The sequence below is a fragment of the Arachis ipaensis genome, chromosome B07 (genome assembly GCF_000816755.2).
Source record: "Arachis ipaensis cultivar K30076 chromosome B07, Araip1.1, whole genome shotgun sequence".
NCBI classification, from domain to species: domain Eukaryota; kingdom Viridiplantae; phylum Streptophyta; class Magnoliopsida; order Fabales; family Fabaceae; genus Arachis; species Arachis ipaensis.
The window spans coordinates 121,237,093-121,254,017 of NC_029791.2; the positions used below are offsets into that span (position 1 = coordinate 121,237,093).

Sequence of the window (16,925 nt, forward strand, 5' to 3'; positions counted from 1 at the left end):
AGCATTAGTTCCTTAGAACGCAATTAAAGGACGCAGAAGATGAAGCTTGGGCGTGTGCAGGATCATGGGGAGTTGTGAAGTTTAATTTCCACAGATTGAACCGTAAGGATACACCGTTTGTATGGATGCCTGAATGCGAATGAAGCTTTCAAACCTTGAGAGAAAGGAATTAACTACAACACTAGTACTCGCGATTACCTGAACTTGACAAACCGTTTAAGGCTTACTATGATACATTACCAAAGGGCTTAGGAGATGTGCTGATGCAATGTTATGATCTATTGGTGGATGCCCTGAGCAGGAAGTCTCTGAGTATTATTTGGAGGACAATTAAAGAGAATGAACCATTAAGCAAGTTTGGAATATTAGGTTAGAAGATGATAAAGTGGATGGAGGTGTCAGACTGGATCAACTGCAAATGTTAGACAATTGTGAGGCTGGGATTCGGAGAGCGCAGTAAAAAGATAAGGAGCTACCAAGAATATCGAAGCTTGTTAGGCAAGGGAATCAAGAAGAGATCAATAGAAAACAGGAATGGAATTTAAATATATAAAAAAAGACTTAGTGTGCCAAATGTCAAAAGTAGACACGTAAATTATTGTCCGAAGCACACATGAGCGAACCTTTGATTCACCTTAAAGTTACTAAGATATATCACAAAAGATGAAGTAGTATAACTCAGCGTTTGACAGGTTATAAGGAAGACTATTTCTTGGAAGCTCAGGCATCCTAGGTCCCAAATTGAAAGCCAAGACAACGGAAAAAAAAAAACTAAGCGAATTCAAGTTGAGGTTTTGACTGAGCAAAGCCGATAGGAAAGTTATGCGGACTGGGAGAGAAAACCTAGATAGTTTAAGGAAAGAAGTTACGCATTCTTCGAGGTTGCTTCAATAGGCTGGAATTGAGGGACAATCAAAACTAAGGGGATGAAACCGAGGTGTATCGAGCCGTTTGAAGTATTAAGACGAATTGGTGGCCAGTGATGTATCAAATAGTTTTACTACCGTATCAGTTGAATTAGAAAAAGATTTAACATTTCAAGTACTTCTGGTTAGAATGAACGATACCAGTGTTGAACGACTATGCGGAAGAGTAGTACCATTAGTAAAGGTTTCTTGGAGTCGAGCTGGAATTGAAGAACACATTTGAGAGCTTGAAATCCAGAATGGGAAGTGACTCCCACACCTATTATCAGGTAACTGAATCTGAATTTTGGGGACAAAATTGTTAATTAGGTGGTAGGATGTAAACCCCTTGCTACTTCATCAATTTTATTGATTAGTGTACCAGTTGTATTTGCTTTTCTTGATGGTTGGTCAAGTAACAAAAATGTTCCATTTTCTGGTATCTCATTATGGATTGTATTAGTTTTTTTTAGTGGGTATTCTTAATTCTATCATCTCTTGAAGCTATTTGTTATAGATCAAAAAATAAACTGAAATTACCACTCCCCACGAATTTTGAATCGATTTTTCTTTTAGTTGTTGAATCTCTCTTTGATTAATCAATGTGTGATATTCCGAATTCTCATTCCTAATACAATCCTGTAAGACTTAAACTCTTTTGATTTGCCATAAGATCTAGATTGAGTTTCCTCTTTGAACAGAGCTAACTAATAAATACTTATCCAATAAATTAATTATTATTCAAAGAAAATATAAGAATTAATTTTTATAATTTAGAGGAGTAGAAATACTAAAAATACGAATTTTGACACTAATTTTAAATATTTTGACCCAAAACCAGGCCAACGGGCCGAACCGGTTGGACCAGGCCCAAACCAGACCAAGGCCAACCTATATAAGCTTCCAAATGAAGATTTCTCCCTCATTTTTCACTTCGATTACGCTGAAAGAAGAGAGGAGAAAGAGCGTAACCAAAACCCTAACGTCTTCGAAATTCAATCGTCCGTAACTTTCAATCCGAAGCTCTGATTGACGAGCGTCAGCGACCACGTGTTCGTCTTAGAATTCTCTAGAAAAATCATAAATCAATTTGGTAAGAATATAGCAATTTCTTACTCAACCACTCTTTTCTAATTTCGAAATTTAAGGTTTTGATTTTAAGAGATTATGTGGTTTTGTTGTTCTAGAGTCGAATTAGCTCGTGGATAGTGTTGGGCTTTGTCCATTTCATCCATGGATAAGGTAAGAAACTATTGAACCCTTGTGAATTATTGAATTAGTGAACCCTATGATAATTATAGTAATATTGTGTTGGCTACCCGGGTTAGCTACCAGACATATCGGATTGGTTGTATAACCAACAGATGAGACTTATCAGCCATAAGGCAGACATACATCAGATGCATATGTGTGTTTTGTTTGAGTGTGCATTAATTGGGCTTGCCTATGTGGTTATTATGCTTACCTGCTATATTTCCTATCTGCTGTATTTGTATCCTACTTGTGTTTGCTTTGTCTGTATTGCTTGTCTGTGCACCGGAGTTTTGGAGGATTGGAGGAAGGCAGAAATTAAGGCTTAAGTTAGAAAGGAATTAGAAATAAGAACCTTAGATAACCTATCCTGTTTATGGTTTTCCATTTATAAACTTTAAGATTTAAATATGAGTGTCGAAGTTTTAGGATCGCCTCTGTCTTTCCCGGGACCTTATATATTATGTATGTGGGCACCATTGCCATGCTGAGAACCTCCGGCTCTCATTCCATATCTATGATGTTGTTTTCATATGCAAGTCGAGATGTGCCTCGGTGAGCATCTGAAGGCTTCTCTGGCAAGCAAAGTTAGGAAGTTATATTTTGGGATTGTCTGTTATGTATTTTTTGTTCATAGATTCTCCTATGTATATATAAAGATAAATAATGTTTAATCATCTTAGACGCTTTTTGGAGAACTAGGTGCTTTCTTCATGCATGTTGGGTTATTTTGGGATATATACTTATGCTCATGTATGTATTTATACTCCGGCCAGCCTTAGCTGTGCAAGCTGTGTCTGGAGCCTGACATTCTATATTTTGGTACTCGACTCTTTGTATATACTCATGTTTTACCCTTATCTTTTCTCTGGTTTTACATCTTCGAGGGTAATGCGCTTTTCTTTTCGTGATTTTTTGCTTAACCACCCTTCATGGCTCCTCGAATATTATATTTCTTCAATTATATTATGTACGCATATTTTATTTTAGAGGTTGTAATACCTCACCACCTTTATTTTACGACTTAAGCGTAAAGTTTTGTGTGGTATGCAACATGAATGACTAAGCCAACAAATTTCTAGATGAAGAAAAAATAAAAAAAGCCATTTATAATATTGGAAGTCTTAAAGTCTTAGGTGAAGACTGAATTCTCAGTATATTTTACCACCACAATTGAAAAATAATTCACAAAGAAGTAGAGTATGTGATCTCTAATGTTTGGGTAAAGCATGAGAAGTGCAAATGTTATATGAAATTTTGTTGGTATTAATTCCAAAAATAGATAAACCAGAATTCATAAACCAATTCAAGCCCATCACAAAAATTTTGGTTGAAAAATTGAAGCCTTTTCTCACTGATCGAATCTGTTCCTTTCAATCTAACTTTGTATTAGGAAGGAACATACATGATAACATAGTGATTGTAAAAGAGATGGTCCATTCTATGAAGAAGTTAAAAGGTAAAAAGGGTTTCATGTCAATAAAAATTGATCTTATTAAAGCGTATGACAGATTAAGCTGGAAGTTCATCCAAGACACCCTTAAGGAATCTGGAATTCCCTATCACATGAGTAACATAATCACACATTGCATCTCATCCCCAAACTTGTTCATAATTTGGAATGGCTAGTAGACTAAAAGCTTTTTTCTCTCCAGAGGGATCAAACAAAGAGACCTCTCCCCTTATGTCTTTGTTATCTATATGGGAAAGTTGTCCCACCTCATCTCTGACGTTGTGAAAAATCATATTTAAAAACCAATGAAAGCAAGAAAAAATGGGCCCGATATTTTTCACCTAATATTCAGAGATGATCTCATTCTTTTCATGGAAGCAACCCATGATCAGATGAAAAAAGCCTTAGATGTTTTAAACAAATTCTATAAAGCTTCTGGACACATAATAAATAACTCTGAAATGAATATCTACTTCCCAAAGAATATTCCAATTAGTAGAAGATAGAGCATTGCTTTAATTAGTGAATTTTCTAAAACAAGGGAAATTGGAAAATATTTGGGAGCAATTGTTTAGGAGAAGAAATTAAGAAAATGAGATTTTAGCTTTATTTTGGAAAGGTCAACAATAAACTTCAAGGTTGGAAGTCCAAGTGCTTGTCTATGGTAGGAAGAATAACGCTAGCACACTCGATTATTAGCACCATGGCTCTATACCCCAAGCAACACTCTCAAATTCCCAAAAGTGTGTGCAATGATATTGAAATAGCCCATAGAGACTTCATTTAGAGACATACTGATCAGAAGCGCAAGGCCCATTTGATTAGTTGGAAGAAGATTCTTTCTCCAAAGGAATATGTGGGTCTTAATATGAGAAACCTCAAATTGGTTAATGAAGCTTTTACTCTCAAAAGAGGATGTCAACTGCTAATCCAACCTACTATTTTATGATTCAGGTATTGATTGCTAAATATGGTAGAGATTCAAATTTCTTCCAATGTCTGAATGTTAAGAAAGATGACTATTTTCTCTGAAAAAATCTCGCAGAAGTTTGGAGCTGCTTAACCAAAAATGTTGGCCAAATTATGGGAAATGGTAACAATATCAATTTTTGGGAAGATGACTAGTTAAAAACAGGTTTGAGGCTTGAAAATATAACATCTCTCATGCTGAGCTTGGAGGAGAAGACCTGAAATCTCAGTAACTATGTTAAAGAAGATGGGGCTTGGGATTTTAAAAAACTCAACTATATATCTTCTGTCGAACTCAATTGTAAACAAGCTTAGCAAGGTCATGTCTCCTTGTAGAGGATGGAGAGGATAAGTTGTATTGGAAGCCCAATCCAAAAGGTGACTTTACAATAAAGGACACTTATGAGAACCTTCTAAATCCGAATAGTGAGGAAGAACAGTCTGAAAAAGAAATCTAAAACTAAAAAGGCATACAACAAATCAATGTTTTTTTGTGGTCTGTGACTCATAATGGTCTCCTAACGACATCCACAATGGCCTCTTAGGGACAAGGTAACAACCCTCTCTGCACTGCTTGTGATGGGAGATAAACCCCTCCCCCCCCCCATGCTATTCAGGATTGTCCTAGAGCCTCTTAACTACGGATACGAGCTCTGAACCTTCAAGTAATTAACCTCTTCTTCAGCTTGGAGATTAAAACATTGATACAGACAATCTAGAGCAAGATTTGGAGAAAAAACAAGATAAGAAGTGGAAAGATGTCTTCATGACTATGGATGGAGCATTTGGAATTATAAAAACGAGTATATGGTTGGACTAAACTCAATGCTGATGGTGCCTTAAGGGGAAATTATGGACCAGCCAATAGAGTGAGAGTGCTCATAAATGATATTGATGGTTGGATTTATGGATTTACGAATAAGATGAACCACACAACAACTCCGGAGGTTGAGGTGCAAACGATCATGGATGGCATGAAGTTGGCATGGGGAAGAGGGATCTCAAAGTTGATAATGGAGTCTGATTCTAAAGTAGTCAGTGAACTAATCCAAAACCCTCGTCTAAATCAAATTTCCTCATTAGGGTGTTAAGAAGAATTACAACTCTGATCAAGAAAAACTAGGAAGTGAAAGTAAAACACGTATTCACTACAAGAAAAACATTACATACTGTCAGATTTAGCGTCGGACGTTAGCGGCGGGTTTATCGGCGGATATGGCAATAAATTCGTCGGGTAAAAAAGTTACTGTCATATTAGATTTTTCAACGGTAAATTCGCTGGTAATATTTGGAGGAAAAAAAGGAAAAATTGGCACAAGCATTACTGTCGGAATTACCAGCGGATAAATCCGACGGTAAACCTGATCTTAAATTTAAAATGTGTGACATTATCCCCTCACTTTCGAGAATACCCTTCTCTCTCCCCTATTCTCCTCTCTCTTCTCTCTCCCCTGCAACTACCTCCGGTAGTCCTCCGCCAGCACCACCCACCTCCATTCTCCTCCAAAGTCTGCGTTAAGTCACATGTATCGTGTTTTATTGTCTCAAACGGAGTTGCTCCCTCTGTCTCTGCCATCGTTGGAAGAGCTACCGCTGCCACTCCCTCTGTCGCCGGAGTTGTGTCTCTCCTCTGTCGTCTAGGTAGGTTGCCCTCATCCCTCTTCTTATTCCATCCTGTTTTTATTTTTTTAATAAAAAACCTACCCCTTTTTTGAACCACCATTCAGGTTCACCTCTGCCTCTGGTTTCTTTGCCCTTTGGCCGCTTCAATTACCGCCTACATCCCCTTCTATTTTTGCCACTTCTAGTTGTCTTGCTTGGCTCCTCTACCCGTGTTTCTGCCAAAGACAAGTGTCTCAGGGTGAAGGGACCCGTGAGGAAAATTCTTCATCACTACCAAGAAATCTCTTTGTGGTGAAGGTAAATTCTTCATTGCTCCTTCCACAATTTTTATCATCCTGCGACTGTTTTGTAATTTGTGTTTTTTTTTTGAAATTCAATCTACCTCTCATATTTGAATATCATTCATTGTAGAATATTAAAGGATTTTGGATTGAAAATGTTATCTATTTTAGTACTTGGGTATTTAGATAATAATTATTCTAAAATTTATACAAATGATAGTATATACTATTACTGTTGCTTGAGTATTTGATGCAAGTTATTTGTTAGAATTTTAAGTTTCAGTGGCCTTAATGTTAGTTTTATGTTATGGTTAGTTCACACTATACTTGTGGTTTGCTATGGTGTTTCTTTAGTTTATCTATGGAACATATTCTAGTATTGCAATTGATCTTGGATGCATTGCAGATTATATATCCGATAAAATACATACATGGCATGGCAAGATCTAATAGTTAAAGAACTACTTAAAGGAGCACATACAAATACCAACAATTCAAGCTAACAAGATAATAGAAGGGGATAAAGAAAAGAAAGCACCTCCACATGCTTCAAATAATCTAGAACATCTGATTGCTGCATGTATTTCATACCTTGAGCAGCATAAAATTCAGATGTGCATTCAAGAAATGGCTTCTCGAAGCTTTCTGCATATATTCCCAGTGCTGTGAACATCTTCAAAAGATAGTTTAGAAGCGTTCTATCCATTGCTTCACCTAATCTGAAATACCAGACGAACAACAGAAAAATGAAAGCTCCATCACAAAAGGACATTTATGCCCCCGTTCCCCCCCCCCAAAACATGATAATTTAGCTAATCTTTTTTTATGGTAAGAGAGATAAATTAATTCACATAACCACAAATAATTGTCATATATAATAAAGATGTATTCTTTTGGACCAAATTCATTAAAAAATAATTAACAAACTACTCAAGCCAAAACTATTCACAAAATTATCCTTTGTATGTCAACCAGTTACAATGGTTACTGATATATTTTGAAACAGAAAATTAGAAATATTACAAGTATTTTGACAGCACATGCTCCCTCATGGTCTCATCAGTGTCATATCAACTCAGCCCATGCAAGGTAATGGCAAGAAGAAACATAAAATGTATGATGACAGCAAATAGAAAAACCAAAAAAAATACATTCCCTGCCACCATCATATATAAAGAGGTCTGACATTCATTTATAAGATTAGGATTGTAACATAAGGATTTACCTTTCACTTTCAATCATTCTTAGAAGACCGGTAACAGTTTTGTGTTCAACTTCAGGAGATAATGAAAGATGTTAGTGGAAAAGTTGTAAGCCCATGTCCCATAAGGACCGTACATTTGCTGTTTGCTTCACATATGTCCTATCCAGATACAAGGATATACCCTGAATCATCAATATTTGGTCACAAAGATCCTGCCAACATCTCTCAACTAGAGATAAAAAAACAACCAAATAAGGGCTTTGTCCAACCAAAGATTGCAAAGCTGTAGATATATGTGCTTCGCATTCCATTTCAATTCGTTGATAAAGATTTCCAGCCATTTTATATATGCAAAGATCACTGACAGCCTACAGAAGAGTTCACCATAAAATACTAATGAGCTATTTCACCATAAAATTCACAGGGCAAACCCAAGCCAACCCAACTGTGACTAATAAATAATAACAGAATATCTAGGAATACCTGATAAAGCTTTTCCAAATCACAAGAGTCGGGTTGCTTCAAGAATATAGCACAAATAGCAGACTTCAATTTTGCCCATGTAACCTCCTCAAAATTTGTGGACAGTGTTGGCTTACCTTTGAAAGAAAAACAGGGACGTATGAATAATAAATTTAGAAGTTGTCCCTTTGTAAAGCTAAATATTCAAACTTATTTACAATACTACTGTGCCAATTTGTTTTCCAAAGAAAAACAAGAAACTACAAATATGTTCCGCTTCCACATAAAGAAAACAAGCTTACAGTACCACCATGTGTTACATATACATTCACTATAATTATAACCAAGGTTGCGAGAACCGGATCGGTTAATAAACCGGTAAAATAACTGGTTCACTAGTTTTATGGTTCGACCGGAGTTCAACCGAGATTTAACCGGTTCAAATAAATTTTAAACAAAATTATTAAAAATTAAGTATATAATTTCAAATATTTAAATTCAATAATTTCTAACCTAATAAAATTTAAAATTTCACCTTTTTAACTAAACAAAACTCTAATCATCAAAAATCATAATCATCATTGTTAGTTTCAAGATTTCCATCATAGATAGGATTTTCAAAGCACAGCCACAGAAAAAATTCCATTCGTGCACTACATACTTAATGACATCTCATATTATAATAATATTGTGTTCTTACTTACCACTACTACATGATTTATATTTCTAGGACATGAACATCATAGATATTAGGTAATCACAATTCACAACAAAACGCAAACACAGGCTTGAAAACCAGAATGGGGGATTAAGAAAAATTATCTTGTTTAACCAGTGATTTGAATGGGTTTAACATCAGGTTTCTTAACTTCAACCTTGGGAACAGTGACAGTAAGAACACCATTCTCTATGGATGTCTTCACCTGATCCATCTTGGCGTTCTCACGGAACCTGAACCTCCGCATGAACTTGCCACTCACTCACAATATCAGCCATACCCAAATCAGAAAACCAGAAAACCAGCAACAGTATTATTCTAGAAAATTAGCAACATCATTTCAAAAAATCAACAACTCAACAACTCAGGATAATAAAAAATGATCAAAATCAGTAATGCAGTACTATTAACTTAGCAAATCAAGATCACTAAAATAGTAAAATCAGCAACCCAATCAATACCTATTAACAAAAGTACAAAAACAAGTAAAAATAATTCAAGCAGCATTATTTACCAGAGAAGGGTCGTTAGCTCGACGACAACACAGAGAGATCGAGAGTTCAACGGCGACACACAGAGATCGAGGGCTCAATGGCGACACAGAGAGAGGGCTCGACGGTGATAGAGAGGGCTCGACTGCGACAGAGAGAGACGACGGCGACAGAGAGGGCTCGACTGCGATAGAGAGAGACGACGACGAGGGGAAGAGAAATGATGACAGGCGACGAGTATACCTTCACCTTCCACAGGCGATGATTCCTGATGCCACCACGGTCAGTTCCACCCGGCGGCGGCGATGAGACCTAGCAACACGAGGAGATGGGATCTAGGATAAGAGGATCGGCGACGATGAGGCTGGACGCTGGCTGAAGAGACAAGTTTGTCGGCGATGACGACGCTGGGAACTGGGCAGTGGCTTCTGGCTTCCTGCTGCTGTTGGCTGGGAGAGAGAAAGAAAAAGGGCTAGGGTTTCATGGAGTGCAGAGAGAGAAGGGGGGCTGGGTTCTGCGTGAGTGAAAGAGAGAGAAAATGGAAAATTATTATGAGATTATGGGATTTTCAATTTTTAATTTAGTGTACTATAAAGAGTGCTTATACACAATTTTTTATTTGAAGTAATGGAAAGGGCGCTCATTTGTACGTTTTTAATTTTGAAATTAAATGTTTTTAAATTAATATAATTTATTTTATATCACAGCGAGATGGAGGCTAACCTTAGAGAGCCACTTTTTGAAAGGGATTCAAATAGATGCTTCTATAGCGATCCACACCCTGCTAGTCTACATGTGGAGCGCGTGGGTCAAGGAGAAAGTGTGGGACAACTGCCTAAACCGAGTTCGGTTTGTGATAAAACCGTTCGGTTTTTAACTATTTGACTGCTATTGACCGAGTTAATTGCAAGTCCGGTCTTAATAATGAACCGAATCGGAAAGGACATCGGTTCACTGGTTTTTCAATCGAACCAGCCAGTCCGGTCCGATTCTGATAGCTATGGCTATGTCGTTTAGACTTGCATTTTTATGAGTTTGATTTTAGAGTCAAATATTCATCTTTTACTCACTCTCAGGTTTAAGGATCGAACGTTAGAGATGCCACTTTTTGAAGGGGATTCAAATAGATGCTCCTACAGTGATCCACACCCTGCTGGTCTACGTGTTGAGCGCGCGGGCCAAGGAGGAAGTGCGGGTCAACCGACTAAACCGACTTCGATTCGCGACAAAATCACCCAGTTTTCAAGGGTTTGACCATTGTTGACCGAGTTAATTGCAAGTCCGATGTTAATAATGAACCAAACCGAATAGGACATCGGTTTGCTGGTTTTTTAGTTGAACCGGCCGACCGGTTCGGTTCTGATAACTATGGCTAAGTCGTTTAGACTTTTATTTTTACGAGTTTGATTTTAGAGTCAAATATCCATCTATTTAACTCAAGTAAACGAGCTAGTCCGACAGATTTGGCTCATTTTGACGATCCTAATTAATTCAAGAGCTAGCTCAAATTAATCTTTATTGAATGAATTCTAAAATGATTCTAATTAATAATAATCATATATAAATAAATTCTTATATATAACAATTTAATTATCTTATCTATTATATATTTTCTAGTATATTTTGTGATTGAAAATATCAACATTATGCTCCTATTTTTTAAAAATATTGAATTTTTAAACTTGTCTTTAAAATATATTAATTTAAAACTTCGATTCAAATTAACAGCAAACTTTCCATTAAAAATAATGACTAATTTGTGATCTAATAAGGGAAAAATCTTTTTAAAGAAAAACCTTTTGATTTTAGTTGTTTGTAACATTTTTTAGAATTGACATCTTGCTAGAATATTGTAAATTATTAGTTATTAAAAATTAGCTAGCTAATTATTAGTCACAACTTTGGGACTTTAATTATTCTCTCATTTAAAATAACTTTAGATTAGTGACAAAATTATGACAAATTACATTAGCGTGCTTGGCAATTCCATGAATTTTCCATGGATTTATATAAAGGTTAGCGATTAATATTAACATGAAATAAGGATAGAATAAGGACTAACATTTTTTCTCACAAATTAGTAGCAACATAAAATAAGCGAAGAAAGTCTAACAGTTGTTAATCGGTCGCTAATTCCTCACTAAATAAGCTTTTGATTAGTGACTTTATTGCAACCAGTTACTTCTAAAATTTTCTCGTTTAGCTTTGGAGTTGTTAAAACTATGCGACGAATTTCCAACGAGATTAGCGAGTAATTTGCTACAAAATAGGTAGGATATAGCTTTTGCTTTGTGACAAAATTGCAGTTGCCAAATCGCTCGCTAAATTAAAATTGCGACAACTTAGCGACAAATGTATTTCGCCCGCTAATCAGGGACTTGAAATCAGCAAACGAAGGGTGTCCGTTGTTAAACGGTCGCAAATTTCTTGCTACTTAGGTACTAGGAACTCAATATCCGTATTTCCACTTTAGCGACTAATTAGCAAGGAACACTTCCCTAGCTGAATGATTTATCTGTTGCGACGAGTTAGCGACGACTGTTTTCTATCGCTACCCTAATTTTGAATTTTTACAATATTATGCAACAAATTAGCGAGAAACTAGTTGCTCGCTAAAAATAAAAACTTTAGTGACAAATTAGCTAGGAATTTTTCCATCGCAAAATGCATTTCAAGTCTGTGTGACGGATTAGCTAGTAACATTGTTACTCACTAATTAGCCTTTTTGCACAAAGTTTATTTAGCGACGAACTAGTATGTGAATTGTTTCTCGCTAATTGTATATCAAACACTTGCGATGGAATAGTGACAATAATATCCCTCGCTACTTTACTTTTATTCGATTCAACCCCTAAGTGACTGATTTGCTAGAACATTGTCAGTCGCTAATTAATTTGTGACAAATTAGCGAGGAAATTTTTTCCGCTCTTTTTTTAGCTACAAAAGCCAATCTGCGAGAAACAAACTTACTCGTGAATCTCTCGCTAATTACTCGCTTTTATCAAGTTTGGATATTTTGTGACCACTCATCAATTTTGTCGTTAGTGCGTCACTAATTCCTCACAAGTTAGTGACGGATTAGTGACAAAAAATATTTTTCGCAAAAATTCGTCGCTAATTTGTCAAATTCTTGTAGTGTATTTTGTTGTTGCGTTAAATTAAGCATTGTTGGGTACAAAATAGTAATCATAGATTTGTTAGCACATCTTATTTTCTGCCATGATTAAAATGATTTATAATGGACCTGTAAAGCCAAAGGATGTAAAGTCAGAAGTTGATAATAAAAATGAGTATATATAGTAACTCATTCTCTTCCAAATAAGTCATACATAGGTTGTACAGTACTGTTTATTATTAATTATTAATTTAGTGTCCCTATAGTTCTTTTATCTTTTCTATTCTTTGTTGTTTTTTTATTGGACTCTCTTTAGTTGTTGCAGATTTATACAAAACAATATAACAACTTGACAGGTCAAGTTCCGTCAAACTTAATTGAAGAACTAGGACTGAACCTTGGTAACTAAGAAAATCTTTTCAACTTTTAGAATTGTCTTAGATGATTAATATTAATGATAGTTGACATTAAAACTTTTATTGGTTATGAATTAGTATTTGATTTGGCTATTGTATTGGCTTAATTTATGACAATGTATGGTTAATGTTGTGGATGATAAATTAGTTAATTGTTAGTATCATAAATAGTTTGGTATGATTGACTCTTTATGTAATGTAGTAGTATTAGTATAACCTAATCTCTAATGATTATCAATATTGCTCTTTCGGTTTATAATTTAATTTTGTTCAATTTTTATAATTGAGGATTTGGTGCATTTCAAATCTAATTTTTCTGCTTAATTGAATTCTCTTTTTTTTTTGTTTTAATAATAAACTTTGATATTTGAACTTGGTTGTGAATTTTTAACTAAAAATTATAGACAAATTATTATAAGAAATTGTAAAATATTGAATTTTGTTAGTTTAGAAATGATTAAATTTAAATATTTAAAATTATATATTGAATTTTCAAACAAATTTTAAAAAAATTTAAGTTTATCGTTGGATTTACCGTAAGTTAAATCCGCCAGTAACTATTAATTTAATTATTAATAATAAATAATATATTACCGTCAAATCTATTGGAAAAAAATCTGACAGCAGTAACAAATTTTAGAATTTCGTAATTAAAAGTTTATATCTGCCATTAAATTCGTCGGTAATTAGCAACGAACGAAAAAATTTGCTGGTAAACAGTTACGGGCGATATTTATATCGTCGAATTTATTCTACCGCTAAGTCTGATAGTAAATAAGTTACCGACAAACTTTTTTTGATAAATCTATCGATAAATTCGATGATATTCAATAATTTTCTTATAGCGATTAAAGAAGCCAACTAGATAGTGATGGATTGACAAATTTGATTTTGGATGCGAACGAGAAGAATATGATATTTGAAATTCTACCACTTGAGTTGAGTTTAAAACTATTTGTTGATGCTAGTGGGGTTTTCTTTCCCCAATTAGAGTAGTTTTGTTCTTTCTTTTTCTAGCTTTTGTGCCTCATGTGTACAAAAAAAAAAATACATTTTTACGCTACTACAGCAAAAAATTCACAAAAATATGTATATTTAGGAATTATTTTCATAGAGATAGAGACTTATCTCTACAAATAAATAAGCATATGGTAAAAAATATATTTTTTATACTATGAAGCCACGTTAAATTCTCATTACGTGAAATTATAATATAACTATTATTCTATTTATATAAAATACTAAAATTAGAATTTTAGTTTTATTAATACGAGAATTACTAGATAATATTATTATAAAAGTGTGATGACCAATATATGAATAATCTTATATGTTTGAGATAATTTGGCTTTAAAATAATGTAAATAGATTTTCATATTGTATTTTAACTTTATGTTGTTAAATTATGAATATTTATCTTTTAAGTTAGAATATGTTGGATTATATTGTGTTATTTGATTATTTTATATTATTTTTATGAATTCTTTAAAAAAAATAATTAATATCCACTTATATCTGTAGAGATATTCTCTTAGTAAGATGGATAAATAGAAACCTATGACGTGGATGAAGCTGAATCAGGAGCATTTTTTCTAGGAGACCACTTCGATAAAGATGATAAAAATATTTTTTTTAAAGATGTTTACATGTGTTATGATATTATTGGACATTTTTATTAAATTGGTTAATAATTTATTTTTTAATAAATCAGAATAAAATCGGTTTATTATAACAATAATAATAAACTCAATTGTCCACACTATAATTATTAGACCCGATTTGATTCGACCGATTTACATAATCTAAACCGAATTATATTTAAATTTTTTGATAAAAAGATAAATATATCCCTGATTTTTATTTTAAAAAAAACAGAAAAAAAAATCATGATCCAATGAATTATGTTGGTCGGTTCGACCTGATCTGATAACAATTAAGTTTATTGTTATTGTTATAAAAAAATCAGTTTTATTTTAGTTTATTAAGAAATTAAAAAATAACCGTTCATTAATACGTCCAATAATAATACTGACACATAAATATTTTTATAAAAAGACCTTTTACGTGTCTTATCCTCCTTTTTTTTCTATTGGGAAGTGAGCGAGAACGGTACCCGCCCCCACAAAACTCCATTGACATCCCTACGTCTATTTCTTACACTACCAATCATCGGCACAAATAATGAATAAGAAAAGTTGAATTTTCATTTAGAACATAAACTAACTAATTATTATTATTACACAAGTTACTTAATTAGTAGGTTATCAATTATGACACAAGCTACTGGTTGGAATTATACATCTTAATTTGTGGACGGTCCACAGTTTAATTTATTTTGTGAAAATGGTGTGCGTTGAGTTGCATGAGCACGTTTCCAAGAAGGCTCTGACCAAATTGACCAACCGTAGCGTTTAATATGTAAGGTATTAGAAGCAAGAGAGTTTGAATTTTGAGTGTTGTTGGATGAGTGTCCTTCAAGCCAGGGGAGAAATGCCCTTAATAGGGGACAAGACACCCGGCGGCAATTGTGAATCACATTCCACATAACACAAACTAATTAAGTAGGTAGCTCTCCATGTCTGTTTTTTAAATCTTTCTATAGATTTATAGATGTATTGGTTGGAAATCCATTCCAGCAAGCAATTCAGTTGTTTAGCTGACACTGAAATCAAAATATCATATATTGTATATTATATATATATTGCATAAAGTTAATCTTACATCACTACTATACTATGCATGGTTCAAAGACATTATTATTAATAGTCCCGGCCCCGACAACATGTATTGCTTAAACATCAAAGCCTTTTAATTTGTGTGTTTGAACCGTTTACTAAAAACAAATGCAATTATGCCTGTTCGGGGTAAAGACAATAGTAGTGTGGGTTGCTAGCTACACATACATAAATTAAACAAGGAAATGGAAAGGTAAATTGTGTGTCAAAGAAGATAAATGCTTGTCTTCATTATATTATATTATATTAAGCCCTTTGTAGCTCGATGTAGATGTTGACACTAATCAATTGAATAACTTAAATTAAAGCTTAGGCTTGCTTGAAAATGTTGTGTTACGGCCCAAGCCCTTGGAATGCACTATTAGAGGGTAATATACATTATCAAAAATGTTATTTATACATCAAAATTAATCATTAAAATCAGCCACTAATATATTTATATATAAATATATCTGTAGTTTAATTCATTTTTAATGTGTATTTATATTTCAACATGTATTTTATACTGATAGCTAATTTTAATGGCTGATTTTGATGTACACGTAATATAATTCATAAATTATATATATGCATGCACATGATAATGATAATGTCCTGTCTAAATCCAATACGGATATATTTAATTGAATTTTCTCATAATTTCCCTTTTCGTATTATAAATAAAAGGCATGATATATGTTCACATATAATTTTTATCATAATTCTTATATTTTTAAATTTCTAATGATCACTTGATTGTCAGAATCCTTTGCAATATCCTCATCGCTATTCTATTAGATCGTTCTTAACTGAAAATTTGCCTCCCTATACTAGTTAATCTAACCAAAAATCCAGTTGGTACTCTTCAACATTTAGCTTATGCACGAAGTAACAAATGAGGCACAATTTTTTCTGGTAGCATGCAAAAAAAAAAAAATATATATATATATATATATATATCAAAATTAACTATTAAAATTAGTTATTATATATTTATGTATAAATACATATGTAATATATAACTTATTTTTAATATGTATTTTTTATTTCAATGTGTATTTTATTCTAATGACTAATTTTAACTAAGTTTAATATATTTTGTGTACAAATAAAAGCGTATGTGTGCATATATAGTAATTCTTATATATTTTGTGTACAAATAAAAACGTATATATATACTGCAATTTGGATGTTTATTATCTTTTGGAATTGATATATTCTTTTATCTTGTATGTATTGAATTCTATTTTTGTTTAAAGAAATATAGAGAATAATAAAAATAGAATTTTAGATTTTTAGTTATAAAATTTGTGTGATGTGAAT

The 16,925-nt window shown here is 33.5% G+C and overlaps 1 long non-coding RNA gene across 1 annotated transcript; it reads right to left on the minus strand.

Annotated features, from left to right (window-relative positions):
• Positions 5,423-9,487, minus strand: LOC110264410. The gene is made up of 4 exons (XR_002350570.1): positions 9,381-9,487; positions 8,170-8,285; positions 7,708-8,054; positions 5,423-7,201 (listed from the first exon to the last, which is right to left on the minus strand). It is a non-coding gene; the product is annotated as an uncharacterized LOC110264410 (long non-coding RNA).